Source organism: Rhinolophus sinicus, chromosome 1, assembly GCF_057876585.1.
Source record: "Rhinolophus sinicus isolate RSI-liver-muscle chromosome 1, RSI-T2T, whole genome shotgun sequence".
NCBI classification, from domain to species: Eukaryota; Metazoa; Chordata; class Mammalia; order Chiroptera; family Rhinolophidae; genus Rhinolophus; species Rhinolophus sinicus.
Genome location: NC_142501.1, coordinates 33348450 through 33365238, shown reverse-complemented (window position 1 = coordinate 33365238; position 16789 = coordinate 33348450). Strand labels below are relative to the sequence as shown.

The 16789-nt window shown below is 31.7% G+C and overlaps 1 protein-coding gene across 3 annotated transcripts in view; it reads left to right on the top strand.

The window, feature by feature from the left end:
• The first annotated feature begins 9681 nt into the window (after positions 1-9681).
• RERGL (RERG like) overlaps positions 9682-16789 on the top strand; it is a 32973-nt gene continuing 25865 nt past the window's right edge. The window contains exon 1 of one of the 3 annotated variants that reach the window (XM_074325966.2): positions 9682-9817. The gene's annotated coding sequence lies outside the window, so the exon portion shown is untranslated. The remainder of the gene's footprint in view (positions 9818-16789) is intronic. The other 2 variants (XM_074325965.2, XM_019744705.3) reach the window with 2 other exon arrangements.

The window sequence follows — 16789 nt, the reverse complement described above, 5'->3', positions numbered from 1 at the left end:
TGAAGTAATAGATGTAGTAAACATGAATTTTTTTCACCAAAACTTCAATTTCTAAAATGAATTATGAAGGTAACTATGTTAAACTTTTAGGAGACATTACTTGGTTTTATTGCTACTATTTTTCTATGTATTTTTCCATCTAAATATTTCATAAAATTAAACTGGAAAATATTTCACTCATATAAAACTATGCACATTGGATAGACACATGAAAAAGATAAACTTGACCACTTTTTTACACTGTATACAAAATAAACTCAAAATGGATTAAAGACTTAGATGTGAGACCTGAAATCATAAAAATCCTAGAAGAAAATATAGGCAATTCAGTAAATTCTTTGACATTGGTCTTAACAATATTTTTTGGATCTTTCTCCTTGGGCAAAGGCAATAAAATAAAAATAACCGAATAGGACTACATCAAACTAAAAAGCTTTTGCACAACAAAGTATCAGCAAAACAAAAAAGGCAAAACAAATGTGATATCTGATAAGGGGTTAATATCCAAAAATATAAAGAACTCATACAACTCAGCATCAAAAAACAATCTCATTAAAATTGAGCAGACCCTCAATAAACAGTTCCTCATAGAAGACATATAGATGGCCAAGAGACACATGAAAGATACTAAACATCACTAATCGTCAGAGAAATGCAAATCAAAACCACAGTGAGATATCCTATCATACCTATCAGAATTGGTATTATCTGAAAGACAACAAAGGACAAGTCTGGAAAGGGTGAAGACAAAAGGGAACCCTCCTGTACTCTAAATGGGATTGTAAACTGGTGTACGCATTATGGAGATTCCTCAAAAAGTTAAAAGTAGAGTTGCCAAACAACCCAGCAATTCCACTTCTGGGTATTTATACAAACAAAACAAAAACACTAATTTGCAGAGACATACACTAATATGTTCATTGCAGCATTATTTACAATAGCAAGATATGGAAACAACCTAGATGTCCATTGATAGGATGAACGCATAAAAAAGATGTAGTATACATACATACATACATTCATATAGTGTGTGTATATATATATGTATGTATGTATTTATATATGTGTGTGTATTTATATACACACACACATATATATACACAAACACATGCATATATATTATATATATTAAATATATATTATATATATATAAAATATATATAGTGGAATTTTAGTCAGCCATAAAAAAATTAAATCTTGCCAATTGTGACAACATGGATAGATCTAGAGGGTATTATGAAATAAGTCAGGCAGATAAAGAAAAATACCATATAATTTCACTTATATATGGAATCTAAAAACAAACCAAATGAACAAACAAAATAAAGCAGAAATGGTCTCATAGAAGAAACTTGGTTGCTAGAGGTGTGGTGGTGGAAAGATGGGCAAAAAAGTTGGGAGGGATTAAGAGGTACAAAATTTTAATTATAAAATGTCACAGAAATATAATATACAACATAGGAAAAATAGTAAATAATATCATAATAACTTTGTATGGTGACATGGTTACTAGACTTACCGTGTTGATCACTTTGTAAGGTAAAGAAATGTTGAATCATGATGTTGTACCCCTGAAACTAATAAAACATTGTATGTAAAATACAATTTAAAAAATGTATTTTTTTAAAAATAGGAAAGATCTATGCAAACATTTAATTAATATATGACATTAACTTGCATTTTTTAAATTAGAAGTTAATATACGCATGATCTAAAGTAAGATGACAAATTTTTTTCTCTTGAAAATTGTGCAGGGATGTGAAATTAAAACCAATCAGCTAATTTTCAGAAATGTAGGTTCATGGGCTTTATTTAAGTGATGTTGCATATATTAAAAACAATAAAATAACAATGCAAACCAACCAAAAAATATAGCTCAATTAGACTTCCTGACTACAAATTTAGATTGTACATTGGAATTGAAAATAAAAAGAAACCACTAAAATAAAGGCATAGAATTTGGTGTAAACATTTAAAGCATTAGTATTCATAACAAAATTTTGTTTTAGAAATATATGATAAAAAACCGATAAATCAGGGATATGAGATTGAAAATATCTAGTGATTGCAGGAACATTTTCAATGGAATTTGATGTTAGACATCTCACTAAATGAGCTGAATCTCTTTCCAGATACATGTTATAAAACAAGTTCATCTGCATGTAATTTAATTTACTTATGTGAAAAAGCTCAGTAGTGCTCTGTGTGGCATTAGGTGTCTGAGATGTATCACAAAAGCAATTAGATCATAGTGGAAACCAGCTGTGCATCGAGTAGATCGCTTTTATCTAAGTGATAAAAACCTTGTAGAGTGTGAACAATGCAGGGTATAAAATGTAACATTTTAATGAGCAACATAAAAGATGACTACTGTGAACAAGAGAGATGGCAAATTTGCATGGCACATGTGCAAGTGGAGAAAAAAAAAAGAAAGTGAGGAAGATTTTGCACTGGATTGTAATAAACTATTTACCTGTTCTGACTTTTAATAAGAAAAAATTCTACATTTAGTTTATCTAATTATATGATCCCAATATATGATCCCAATGTATAGCTCAGTCACCTGGGCAAATTCTGAATTTATCATGAATATCCTGAAAGAAGGTATACATGATATCAAAATGTATTCTATACTAGGGAAGGTTTAGAGGAAAAGACCTGAGAAAGCAATAAGGAAGGAATGAAGACGGAGGCATAGACAAAGAGTAAAAGAAAATCAGATAATTTTGATGGACACTCATAATTAAGCAAATACAAGTTCAGACAGACAATCTCATATCATTCAGAATGAACACCATCATATTGGGATCACTGAACAACTGCTAGATGAATTAATGAATAATCTTACCCGAGTTGGAGAAATAAGTTTAAAGTCAATGAAGAGAAAAGAATAATCAATAATATCAGAAAGTTCTCTATATGGCTATGGACAACATGATTTATTTTAACTTCCTAATGTGACTTTTAACATATGCTGAGTCTATGTCTTACTAGTAAGATATTTTACACATTAAATAATTTCAAACTGTTGGAATTCAAGAACACAGCTGAACTGCTGCTGATTACAGTCACATATCCAGGGACAATAGAGTATTATTTTTCATTCTAAATTATGTATCATTGCTATATTTATTGAGCATTTACTTTGTACCAAGCTATCTGCTAACCATATCGGGTTTATGAAGTCATTTTATTAATGTAAGCAACTCTTTTAAGATTTAAATAGAATTTTAATGGCGACGTTTAAAACATTACATTTTAATGTTGTCATGTGACCCTCTGAATTATATAGAATAGTTAATTCTCAAAGTTTCTTCAAAATATATGTAAATGTGAGAAGATATTAATAAGAATAATTATTAGGTCAAGGCCTAGGAAGCTAAGAATGATTAAGTAGAACAGAAGGCAAAAATTAATAAGTCCTCATTATAACCAAATCCATATTAATTTAGCCGTGTCTGTAGTTGAAATGTAATTCTTATTAGAATAGTGTAGTTACCATTATGGAATTTCTTTAAAGGAGCCAGCATTTCATATACCAAGCTCAGCATAACCTGTAGATGAAGAACGGAAGGAAGTATACAGAAGACAGACATGTGTAATAGTGTTTGTTCTTTTTAAAATATAATTGCTCTTAGAAAACATACAGCCACACAAGCATTTATTCATTTTGATATTCATTGGTTTTATTCTACTGTGCATGTGAAACAATTGAAGAAGAGGTGACATAAGTTGTAAAAATGTAAAAAGCGTCTAAAAGAATATTCTATACTTCCTATAATGATTATAAAAGCATTTTAATTGCTTGAGTAAAATGTAATGGAAACCTTTTTTGCTAGAAACAGTGTGGACATGTCCATGATTGTGACTTTGAGGCACATAAAGGAAGACAAATTACAAACATTTTCTAGGTGTTAGTTTTCCTTTGTCACCATTTTGTTTTTTTCAATACATTAAGGTGATAATTATATTGATCATTGCTTATTTTAATTTTTATACAATTTTTTTTCCCATCTCTGATGATGTGATTGTCTTAAGGACAAAAATATTGAAGTTCAGATTCTGGTTGAAAAATTGACTTAAGTAAAGATATAACATTTTCTTCTATTTTGCCATTCTGATGACCAAGTGAATGTACAAAGAAAATCATGAAACAGGGTTGTAAATTAGGGAAGCATATCAACTATACTTTGAAACATTTCTGATAGATATGAGACTATCAAATAGAAAGGATCTCTGAGGATCTATCAAATAGAAAGAAGTACCTTGGATCAACCTGCACCTCATTCTCCTGAGTGATGAGACAATTTTCCCAGAAAATAATATTAGGAAATCTATAAAAATAATTATATCACATCAATGGATAAAGGATAAATGGAGTCAAAGGATAAAAATAATTTGATACAGTTTATTATCTATATAGTTTTATTTTAAAATAATGTATAGATTTTCCTATCAGGATGAGAAATTAATATCCAACAACTTAATCAATTATAAAATAATAGATTTTACATTTAATTTAGAACACTAAAGGGTTGGTTCTGGATATACTAGTCAATGAAATAAGATAGAAAAAAATGTACATTTATAAATTTTTAAGCATTGTGTAATTTGAGTTATTGTAAAACTAAAAGAAACATAAAGCTATTTCCAGATGTTATAATTATATTTTTGAGAAACCTAAGAAACAAAATGAAAAGTGTTAAGAGTGTTCAGTACACTGACAAAAATATTATCCTTCACATATATCAGAAATTATCAGTTAAAAAGCTGAAAGTAAAATGTCATTTAAAAAAATAACAGCACATTACAAACTATCTAGGAATAAACATAGAAGACATACTCAACTTTCTTGTAAGGTGCTTTTTAAAACTTTCAAGTAGAGTATTTTATATGTTGCTGTAAGGAGTGACTCAATATTGATATATGATAAATCTCTCCAAATACACACACACACACACACACACACACACACGCGCACACGCACACGCACACACACAGGCAGTCCTTGCTTTCCAAGATTCCAATATGCGGTAATTGCAGTTACTTTAGTTTAGTTAAATAATACCAATCCCCAAACTGAATTTAAATTTTGTTTGCCATTTCGTATTACTTGTGAATAATTGCAAAAAATGCAGCCTTGGCTGTCAGCTTTTCAGTCCACACATCATGTGTAAAATGAATACACATCATAATCAAATCAAGATTTTTAAAAATCTGACAGTTTATTTAAAGTCAATATGAAAAATAAGCAAGAAAATGTTGCAAAATAAGTCAACTAATTGGAGACCTATTACCAAGAAATTTTAATGCTGCTTAAATGAATAAAGTATGATATTGGTATAAGAATAGATAAATGATTGATGAGATAGAATACAAAGTATATCATATATATATATAAAAGTCACATTCCAACTGAGGTCATACCTTATTTGACAACTATCTAGTCATGAGTCCATTGCTGTTTGTTCTCTCAATTCCAGGAGCTTCTGTCTCATAGTCACTTCAGACTCAGACTTCCTGTCCCAACTTCTTTTTTGCATACTCCTTATTGGCCTATTGAGGCAATTCATCACAGTTCTTTGAAATAGTAGAATTTGTAGCAGGATATACAAGTTTGAGGATGACAGAGGGCTTTCATGTGGCAGCAATGGGAATATTTTAGAATGCCTTAACTGCCCTCTCCATCCCGCTTTCCATATCAAATGACATTCTGTCATTATTTTGTTTAGTGTGTTATTTTCTACATATTGGTCTCAGAAATTTTATTTATTCCCTTGACTTCTTATTTATTGGCTTTGTCTTCTACTAAAATGTAAACTTTATGAGGGATTTATCACCCTGTATCAACAATACTCAGAATGACGTCTTTGCCATAAGCATTCAATAAATACTTGTTGAATACAAAAAGAAAGAAATCTCCATTCTAAAAAGTCTTTCAGCCACCAGGCAAACTATCCTAATGTTTCACCTGGGACTTGCTCTATTACTTGGTGTTCTCCTCTCCTCTTCTTTCTACTACACTCTTCTGAAGGAATTCTCTCTTCCTTTTTGCATATACATCCTGCCCCAGGCTTTCAAAGAATTATTAATATCTTCTACCCCTAACTAAGCAATTGTCAAAATGTTCCTCCTGAAAGAGATTTTTATACTAAAAGAAATTGTAACCAGCTGTTGAAATAATATGCCTTTGTTTGCCTCAAACTAAATAAATTGATAAATGATAAAATTATGTTTTAAACTATTTGAGAAATTATTCATTATACATAATTAAAATAAATTTTAAATCATTCAATAACAGTAGGTAGGATTATTAATTAATTAGTACGGCAGAAACTTATATAAATACCTCAAACTATGTATCCAATTTCAAATGGACTGAAGAGTCAAAGGTAAAAAAAAACACATAAATAATTAGATGGCTATATAAGTAATTACATGTTTAATCTGGTGGCAAAATATTTCATTGCTACTAAAATACATGAAAAATCTGTGAATTAAAACGATTGATAATAAATTATTTTTTGGACCAATCAAGGTTGTAATGAGTAGAAAGAAAGTAATTATAGTTAATGCTTATGACTGAGGATTACCTTTTATCAATATCTCAGCTAGATGAGGTGACTGAGTATTTACATACATCAAATTCTTGGTGGTTGTGTCTCTGTCAAGTTGGCATTTTAGAAGTTTCCATGTACTAACATTCTCGTGAAAGGAATACTAAGCAGTATATCAGTGGTAACTTCTGGTTTTCAAATACATTGTCCTTACCCTCATTGAATAACAGTGGCTTAGTTTACCCTGAGGACTTAGAATCACTCATTCAGCCAATACACTGATCCCTTGCTTTGTCTGCCTGAATCTGCATAGGGAGCCCAAAATGGCTGGGGGCTGTTTCAGCTTCCAATTTAATAGGACTTTGTGCCCTAGTGGAAACATTTCTCTCTGAAGAGCTAAATCCTCCGAAACTACCAATCAAAGTTACGTGGGAAAGTGGTTTATTTATCATCAGCGAGATTGGGCCATGTTCTTTTTTATTCCTTTGTTACTGGTGTAGATGACACTAAAGTAGATGGCCTTTGCTTTACATAATATAACACATCATACAGGACAGTTTCCCAAATGTGTACTTCGCATCCCAGATGATGTTATAATGGAACTTCCAGTAGGTTAGTCCACCATTCCTTTGCCATGAAATGAATTCCTTGATGCTGTGTGGAATGTCAAAATCAATGGTGGAACTGACGAAAATGTTTCAGACAGGAAAAGCAAAACTGTTTATGAATATGTTCCTCTGATGATAAATTATTATTCTGTCTCTGATGCAAGGTGATGGTGGGTTCAGCCTGCTTCCGTGTCTGATATTGTCTGGAAATTATGCCAGATCAAAGACTTAGAATTTATTTTTTGCTGTTGTCAATCGGATCCTTAACAGTGGTAGTTGGAAGAGCATCCTTGGTGAGGTATATTTTATAGTTAGAGGCCATATATGCCTTATTCCCGGCTGCCACAGACCCTTTGTAAGCACATGACAGAATTTCACAGGATGCATCTTCTTACTTAATTATTAAGTCTCCTCTTCATAGTTTCTGGGATTTCTGGACAGCATATTATGGAACACAAATATCCTCAAACACTATGGTCAGTCCCAGAGATCTATTCATATACTTCTCCCAAGATCACTTTCCCATCTGTCTTTTCATCTTGTAGAGATTATAATTTCATTTTAATATATATATATATATATGTGTGTGTGTGTGTGTGTATACACACACATATATTTCTTTGAATCACATTAATCCAAGACTGAATTTTTGAAGTAAAAGCTTCAAAAATTGATATATGATAAATCTCACATACCTAAAATGAATATATAATAGAAAGTAGAGTTAAATAACTCAAAGCAGTAATCAAGAGAGAATGTGACTACATGCTATAGTTAAAGGATGAACACAAAAATCTTTTTTTGAGGTATAATTGACAGCATTATATTATTTTCAGGTGTGTAGTATAATGATTTGCTACTTGTATACATTGGGAAATGATCACAGTAAGTCTAGTTAACACCTGTTCTCATACAAAACGTTTTTTTTCCCTATGATAAGGACTTTTAAGATCTACTCTTTTAGTGATTTTCAAAAATGCAATACGGTATTATTAACTGAAGTCACCATGCTGTACATTTACATTCAATGACTTATTTATTTTATAACTGGAAGTTTGTATTTTTGACCCCCTTAATCCATTTCATCCAATCCCTACCCATGCCTCTTGCAGCCACCAGTCTGATCTTCATATCTATGAGCTTGCTTGTTTTGTTGTTGTTTAAATCTTTTAAGTAGAGGAAAACTTAAATACATCTGGATGTACCAGGATAAAAATGAAGGACAAAGTAAATTTTGAGCTGGGCTTGTGAGTACTAAAATTTCAACAGCAGAAATACTCTTGCTCTTTTTAAAAAAACAAATGTATATTCCAGCTTTACACTGTTCTTTCATAATGTTGCCAGTTTACATATATAAATCACTGTTCTCTCATGTATATTTTTAAGTCTCAACAATATTAGGAAGAGAGGACCCACATACGTAAAATGAATATATAATATAAATGATCATTTCTAGTGAGCCAGAACTTGATTAACCACCTCATATTCCCATAATAGATATTTTGTGCTATTTTTAGAAAAAGAAATTCTTTAGAGTTTTTACCATCCAATAGCCATTCACCATGGTTATAAAATAAGAAATGTATGTACATCAATCATCTCAAACTCAAGGGTGAAAGTTCCTAATTTTGTAAAGTACCCAAAAGTCATGTGAATGTTCCCTTCAAAACCTGAGCCTGAGAAAGGTCAGTCCTGCTCTAAAAATAGAAACAGTAAAGTCATGAGGAGGTTCAGAGCTTTTCAACCTCTGTTCTCTCACAATGGTGGAAATGCTGAGGTTTTAGGATAAACTTCTGCTAATACAGTAAGGGCTTCTTCGGGTCAGAAGTTAAGAGTCAATATTAGAATGTCAAGTCGTATCACATTTTTCAGTTATAATAAAGCCTCATAAGTTTTAGGATACCCTTTTTTGTGGATTGTAACCATTTTACTGTAGTATAAGTGTGTTTTATAAATAAGAGGGTTAGTTAAAAGGATAGAGTTTTCCAAAAGATGGAAAATATTTAATAATTTAAACTAATCAAACATACATTTAACTGTTTAACCTAATATAAAATATTTGCAGGTGCTTTAGAATGTTTTAAATGATAAACCTTCTAACTGTGAGAAGCATCTTGAACTGTGATAAACATTGCGACATGTAAAAGAGAGTGGTAGACAATTTGGATTTACAAAGAAACTATTATACCTGCCTCTATATTGAACATTTTTTGAAATCCCTTGGTAGCTATTGATTGCAGTTAGTTTGATTATTGCAAAATACATGGTGTATATTTTTAAGATTTCTCAAAATTTTCCATTCCTTAAGTTTTACCAATGTATCTAAATACTTAAGATATAACAGAAGTATTTCTTATTGTCATAAGACTGACTCTGTTTTTAATTGTTTGACTGCCAATAGTTTCACATCACCGCAAACCCTTTCCCTCTTACCTACTATCTGGGGAGGCTGATAAGAAAGCCCAGTGCTTCCTCATTTGGTGCAAGCAGGAAGTTCAAATACCAGAAGCCCTGGACACAAGCACTGGAACCCTCACCCCAGCTTCACCATCTCTTCACAATAAAAGCCAAAACAGTCTTATTTCCCTGCTCTCCTAGGCCGTTTTGGATGGGTTTGGGAACCTACATTGCTTTTCCCAGGAAGCTCATTATGTGAGTAACAAACCTTTCAGTATCTTTAGCACTTTGTGTGTTCTATCTGTCTCAACAGCCAAACTACATTTTTGCTTGGGGGTGCTGTGCCTGTGGAGGTGATAACAACACTTACTTATGAATAAAGCTTTTATAAATTTATATTCTTAAATTAATTTAATTAGTCTGTAACTCATTTTGATTTATTTGTATTAACTATTCATACACACACTGTACTCTTAAAGAGTAGCTTTTAGTTAAAAACTTTTTAATTAAAATGACAAACAAGTCATAAAGTTTAAAATACATTATAATATTAAAGAACAATAGTAAAAGTACTTTAGACAGAATGATACCACAACCATGAAACATATTGACTTCATGAAACATGAAATTTCAAAATAGTAACAGAACAAATGAATGGTTTGGAATTAAAGTGATATAAATGTACATGTAAGATCATATAATAAACAAAGAAAATTCTGCAAAGAACCTCCTCTAAAATACCTGTTAGCTAAAAGGGCTGAATTAAACAATCTTTGAGATCCCCTTAGTTACACATTCTATGGTTCTAGATGAAAAATTGCTCTACATTGGTCACTTGTCTTCACTTATAATATCTCTTTTCCCTAGAGATATTGTATACTGACATTCACATATAAATCCTAGATAGGTATTGAGCATACTCAGAAAAAAGAAGAAAAAAGCAACATTATTCTTGACCTCAATGAAAACTATGCACCTGCTTTATTGTAGGGTTGATGAACCCTTTTGTACACTCCTAGCAGCAGCAGCAGCAGCAGCAGCAGCACACAAATGCATATTAAAGTTGGACTAGAGATTTTTTTTTTTTTTTTTAAACACTGGAGGCCAGGTCAGCAGCTCCAGTTTCCCATGTATAGTAGTAGTATTATCCTTTTTTAACTCTCGCCTTTCCCCCACCACTTAATAAAGTAAATAATACTATCTTTATATATACTTTATTAAAGTATATAAAGTATATATACTTTAATGTATATATGAACTATCCAGGAATTTGTTAAAAGGTAGATACTGATTTAGTAAGTCAAGAGTGTGGCCAGTAAGTCTGTATTTCTAACATGCTCCCAGGTTATGTCGATGCTGCTGGTTCTATGGCAAAAGCATTCTTAGAGAGAAAGCTCTCCTTTCAAATGAAATTTTAGAAGAAACTATAATACCTAAACTCAATGAATGGCAATGATTGTTTTCACAAACAGTTCAAATCCCTATGGATTGGCAGAAATGTTTCCTTTTACATCGATTCTCCATTTTCATGCTGGTGATTCCAAAAAATACATCTTTATCCAGACATTTCCTCCAAGAAGCTGACTCATATGTAACATCCTGTATTTTAAGAGGTTCATAATGAACTTCTTGATTCTTCACATCTTACAAATTATTCCCAGATTCCACCATCATTTTTTAAATCTTAATAAGTAGTACCATAAATCCTATTTCCCCAGTCCCAAATCCTTGAAGACGAACCTTGATACCTTTTTTTTTTACCTTTTTAAAATTACTTTCAACTTATTTCCAATTTTTGTTTATTCTCTCTCTATACATCTTAAATCCAAACTCTTCTCTATTTCTGCTGTTTCATTTTCATCAAGCCATTGTTCTTTCCTGCCTAGACTGCTGTGTCAACCTTGTATCTTGCCTGTTTCCACTCTTGCTGCCTGTAACACATTCTCTACACAGTGGCAACATGGTCATCTATAAAGGCTCCACCTAGCTCTCATTAATAATTCAAATTACTACTTTAACCTATGAGTTGTTCCATGATCTGCCCTTGTGTATTTTAACATCATGTAATATAAATTAACCTCCTTGATTTAGTACATTAAGTAGTATAAGTTTTCACTTCCTCAAACATGACAAATATACAGAATGGCCCACTGTTCTGTAGTACATGGTTTAAACGTCCATCTCTCCCATGTTTACTGTGTAAAATACAACCTAGGAATATCCCACTTCACCAACCAGAAACATTACCTTCTAGAGTAATAGCCATAAAAAATACTTGGGCAGGCATTATTTTGGAAACCTACAAGCATGTGTGAATGGTGGAACAATCTTGGTTTACACTGGATTAATTGGACAAACGGGCTCATTAGGTCTCTATAGGTATCTCATTTACTTGGTCCTTTAGGTATAGCACCTTGAGAAATGTTTTCTAATTATGTTGTAGATTTGCTTCAAGATTACCTAGGGCACATGTTACAATGCATTTTCTTGAGACAGACCTACACAGAAATCTTCTTTAGTAGGTTTGGTTGCGAAAGGTGCATTTTAACAAGTTTTCCAGGAGTTTAGATACTCTAAAGTGTTAGGACTCCTAAATAAGAAGAAATCGTTTTTCCAGGTGTAGTCTTGGCTTCAGATCGTAACTCTATTGCATAGAAGTTGATAGGGCCTTCACCCCAAAGCTAGCAAAATTGCATTTATCTTCTTTGTCATTTGAGATTTTTAACATATGACTGTATCCTATAGAAACATTCTTTGAATCCAGAATCCAGAGTGAATATATATGTATATATATATGTATTTTTTTTATATAATTGTATATGTTGATACAATATGTTTTTCTCCTTGCTAGAAAATTGGAAAAACAGCCTATCCTTGGATATTAGAGGTCTGGGAAATTACAAAGTTCCTAATTTCTAAAGAAATTATAAAATAATAATGAGGTGACACTTACTGAGTGTTTATACTATACATTATTTTATAGATGATTAATACACAAACAATTAAGAAAAATTTCCAAATTTATAGTTATAATCGGTGGATGCTGAGAATTCAGACCTCCATCTGTTAACCACTACGGTTTTTTGTTAGATGTTCTCTTATCTCAGGGGTCATTTTGTCAAATGTAGGTCACTATAAAAAAGAGTCAGCTTTACCAACATATTCTCAATAAACTCTCTAACAGGTCATTTTCTACCCACAGAGCAAATACTTTCTCTAGAACATGCAAGTTGATGATTTTAAATGACATTAGCGATTTTTAATTTGTTTTTAAAGTCTTAGTGATATATGAAATAGAAGTCGTAAAAATGTTAAACATCTGAACCTGTTAGACATAAACTGAGAGAAGTTTGGGTCCTGAACACGGTGGGCTCTATTCACAAAGCCACACTGAGAGGAGAACTTCAGACACTTGTTAAAGGCTAAACCTGATAGGCAAATTAATTGGGAATTTAGTCCAAGTAAGAACAAACTTTGAGAGACAAACTATTAAAAGAAGGTGAAAATTGGGACTGAAATTATATATACCAGAGACAGGGCCGATGACAGCAGAAGTGTTTTTAAAAAGTAAGCAGAATATTTGAAAGAGGATGAGGCCTAATAGGAAAAGACAGGATATAAGGTGTGAATAAGATAAGCTATATTTGTAATGAGTTTTTGGAACAATGGATTCTGGAAAGAATTTACTTATGCTCTTTGTCTTTCCCACCAAGCAGGGTGGGAAATTAAAGAGATAGCGTCCTATTAAAAACTGTAGAGTTTTAGTTCAGTATTCCTGCAAAAATGAACTTAAAATACTCAAGATAATTTAATATAAATTAAACTCTGAAAATTATAAAACACATATAGAATACACACCTAATGCTGAACTCATGATATTCTTTTAATATCCACGAGGATCTTTCAAATTAGCTGAATTATTCTGAAGGTCACTTTACATGAAAAATTTACTGCAGTTGTGAATTACAAAGATTTGAATTGCGAAGTTTAAAGACTAATTTTCTGGGCTCTAATTTTTTAAGAGCACAATCAACTGAATCTAATTGGCATAATTATCCTTTCACAGATAGATTTAAATTGTTTATTTGGATCAGAGTTTAAAATGATCAAGGGAAGAAAGAAAGAGCAATTAATTTCATGAGTCCAGATTTTAGGCTTTATGGAGCTGCACTGAGACTAGTTAAGGATTATATTTCTAAACTGATGTATTGCCACAAATTGGAATATAAGTCAGAGAATAAAATTAATTATCCTAAGTTTTTATCTGACATTATTCTAGATTGTCTTACATGAACAAGTACTGAAATACTTTCATTTAGTTAAATTCAGTCACAAAGGGGTTTTGAGAGCAATGTTGTTTATGACTACATCCATGATGATTATGTCAGCTGAAGGGATGAAGAAAAATAAAGATGAAACAGGTGAATGTTAGACTTTCATCGTTTAGGAAAAATCTGCTACATTCTCTCCAAAAGTGAATGCCTTAGTGAATATTTACTTTATTCCCAGCCCTTTAATGAACCTCTTGACTTCAATGGTAACAGAAAACAGGACTATATCTGGTCTCTGTCAAATGACTAAAAATATTTCTGAAGAACTTCACCCTGACATATGATACAATGAATACACTTGCTTCTCCTCCTTTCTGTTTTGTTGTTGTTGTTGTTGTTGTTGGTGGTGGTGGTGGTGGTGTTATTCCTTTAAAGGAACACTTTAAAAAGTAACGGATTAATACATAGAGTTTCGATCCAAAATATTATTATATAGACTAAGATGATCGTAACAGTGTCTCCTTGTGCTAGATATTTTGTCTTTGTTCCTCCAGTTTCTCCCATTTTGCTCTGTGCCGAGATATTTACTAAGATGAACTAAATTGGCTTGCTTTCTTGCCTTTTGGCTTCTTCATGAGTTACTCTGGTGGTACCTATTGCAGAAAATTGGAAGGGGATAGGAGAATGATGCTGAAGTGTTTTTCCTTTTCAATATTCCTTTCTTCTCGGTCACTTTAATTTGGCTATATCTGTCTATAAAGATCAGAATTCTTGTTAGGTGGTGCTGTCCAAGCAGCTTTCTCTTCTGCTTCTAATAATTTTTCCTTCCTCTTATGCCTTCAGGCTTAGATATGGTAACTGTTCCCAGCTGTTTTCCCTAAGATACCACACAATTCCTTGTTTTCCCTAAAGTCTGTAAGCAGTGTCATTATTAACATCTCATAAGTTATCCAATTTTAATATTGCATTTATTTTATTTGAGTGGTTAAATAGCACCTGAAAAGAAAATTAGTGAACTGGAATATGGATCTGAAGAAACTACAAAAACTGTTGAATGTTCTGAAAAGATAAAGACAGAAGCTATATGAAACAAAAAACATAAATCCAGCTGAGTTCTCGAAGAATAAAATAAAATGCTGAGAGGCTGTAATTAAATAGATGTTAGCTGAGGACTTTACATAATTGAAGAAAAACACAGAAATAACAAACAAAATGAGTTAAACAAAATCCACACATAAATACACTATTGTGAAAGCTAAAGAAGAGCAAAACACAAAGATAAAGATTCTAGTGGGAAAAAGCCAGAGAGAAAATGGACATTACCTACAAAAACCTTACAGCTGACTTTTGAGTAGCAATAGCAACAATAGAAGGAAGAATAAAATGGTATAATCATTTTAGAGGTCAAAAATTAAATACATTCCAGCCAGTATATATCCAAAGAAATTATCTCTCTAGAAAAAGTGAGAAATAAAAACAATTTCAGACAAAATAAGCATAGAGTTTACTTCTAATATATAGTCACTAAAGAGTCTTACAAGGAATGTAATTTCATGAAAAAGAAATTCTATAAGGAAGATTTGAAATGCAAGAGGTGCAAATGGTGAACATGTGTATTATGAGGATAAATCTAAAAAAAAAAAACAACTCACTTCAACTGTAAAAACTAATGATGATAACATGTCATTTTGAGAATTAGGAAAAAGAACTATATTATTCATACCATTAATATGAGATTTAAATAATGTAGGGTTTGCAAAAGTTCATATTATATTTTTAACCTAACAAAATGTTTAAAAAGGGCTATAGCTCTATAGTCAGACTTTTTCAGAATAACTGAAACACAGTTTTTTTCCCATATCTTTTATTTTTAGTTTGTCTTATAATTTATTTTCAACTTTATTTTTGGTAATCTATCCATCTTGTTTTGGTTTTCTCTGTGAGATGTATTAGTCCTGGATTTGATCCAGAGTAGTTTGAGGACGTAAATCTGGCCTTTTGATATTTGGGTGCATTCAAATAAAAATCATGATTAAATTATGTCTTCTATCATGTTAAAAATTGACAAATTCACTCCCCCCCCCCCCCCCAGATCTATAATTCAATCACTTACCAGAGAGCTTTCAAGAAATGATTGGGGTCAAATGTCCATCTAGGGAATTTTATTTTGCTCTAACTTTGCACATCGTTAAATGGACTAAGCATTCACTCTTCAATTAACCACCATGTTCAGAACCTTTTTTGTTTTATCACTGTCCATTTCATACCATATTTACCTGCCTAATACTTAAATGCATTTACGTTCTAGATTAGTGACTTACAAGATATAAATTATCTGAAATATGTGTATTCCAGCTTTCCAGCTTAAAAAATGCTGGAAAAATCCATAAGTTTGCTTTCACCTTTCTAAGAAAGTCTAAAGTGGAATGTTAATCTATGGCTTTTTTAAAGTACAGATTTGCTAATTGCTTTTTGTTTTATTTTGTTTTTTAGGAATTTTTTAAAATTAGGTTTAGGTGTACAAAATGACATAATAGATAGACATTTACACCTCTCACAAAGTGATAACCCCCCGTCCTCAATCTACTACCCCTCTGACATTGTATATAGCTGTTACAGATCCACTGACTCTATTCCCTATGCTATACTTCACATCCGGTGGTGTGTGTGTGTGAATATATATCTATCTATCTATCTATCTATCTATCTATCTATCTATCTATCTATCTATCTTCACACACACACACACAGAGAAGGGTGCCAAAAATATATATACATCTTAAGAAAGGAAAAAAAAAACTATCAAAATTGTAATATTCTATATATATATACCGATAACAACAGATTAACACAAGTCACGTTTGACTTCTGCAATTACAAGAGGTGCTCAAAGTGGTTACCATCAGCATAATTTTAATACAGTTTTTTCCTTTCTTAAAATGTGTACACATTTTTT